Raw genomic sequence first — 997 nt, 5'->3', positions numbered from 1 at the left:
TGTCGTTTCCCCAGTCCGAACTACTTCGACTCTGATGTCTATGCCTGATAGACTAAGTAGGCCCAGGATACGATATCCTGCCGAGTCAGTTTCAGTCAGTTTTCTTTTGTCTCTTTCAGCCAGTGTGTGTGTGTTTGAGCAGCGTTTTAGCAACCAATTTTCCTTCCTTTTGTGCGTGGATCCCGTAGAGTACTACGGATGCGTAGGGGTGCTAATACCTTCCCTTCGCATAACCGACTCCCGAACCCATTCTCTTTGGTCGCGAGACCACGTCTTTTCCAGGTTTACTCTGAGCGTTTCCTTTCCCTCTTTTGGGATAAATAACGCACGGTGGCGGCTCTGTTGTTTCTTTCTTTTCCCGCCGGTTTTTCGCGTGATGCGACACTTCCTTCTTCTCAACTATCGCTCGTTCGACTCCCCATGATTGATGGTTTTGAGCCATATCTTCGATGAGGGCACTAGCTTCAGGATAAGGTTTGTTCATCAGAGCACCACCTGCGGCAGCGTCGATGGTCATCTTTGTGTTGTAATGAAGTGCATTATAGAAGGTTTGGATGATTAACCAATTTTCTAAGTCATGATGTGGGCATGCTCGTAACAACTCTTTATATCTCTCCCAAGCTTCGAACATCGATTCTCCTTGGTTTTGGGTAAATCTAGTTATATGGTTTAGAAGAACGGCGGTTTTACTCGGGGGAAAATATCTAGCAAGAAAAACTCTTCTAAGGTTATCCCAAGTCGTAATGGAATTGGGTGGAAGGGAATCTAACCATGATAGGGCTTTATCTCTGAGGGAAAAAGGAAATAATCTTAAACGTATTGCCTCAGGAGAAGCTCCATTGGTTTTAAAAGTGTCTGCTAATTGAAGAAATATTTTTAAATGTTGGTTTGGGTTCTCAGTAGCGAGACCCGCAAGTTGTCTCTGTTGCACTAGTTGCAACATGGATGGTTTAAGTTCAAAATTATTAGCTGGTATGGTTGGGTTTACTATACTAGA

At 43.8% G+C, this 997-nt stretch overlaps 1 non-coding gene across 1 annotated transcript; it reads left to right on the top strand.

Annotated features, from left to right (window-relative positions):
• Positions 1 to 572: 572 nt before the first annotated feature.
• Positions 573 to 679, top strand: LOC127077451 (small nucleolar RNA R71). The gene has a single exon (XR_007787262.1). It is a non-coding gene; the product is annotated as a small nucleolar RNA R71 (small nucleolar RNA).
• Positions 680 to 997: the final 318 nt, after the last annotated feature.

Source organism: Lathyrus oleraceus, chromosome 4 (genome assembly GCF_024323335.1).
Source record: "Lathyrus oleraceus cultivar Zhongwan6 chromosome 4, CAAS_Psat_ZW6_1.0, whole genome shotgun sequence".
NCBI lineage: Eukaryota > Viridiplantae > Streptophyta > Magnoliopsida > Fabales > Fabaceae > Lathyrus > Lathyrus oleraceus.
This window is presented reverse-complemented; position numbering and strand designations above follow the sequence as displayed.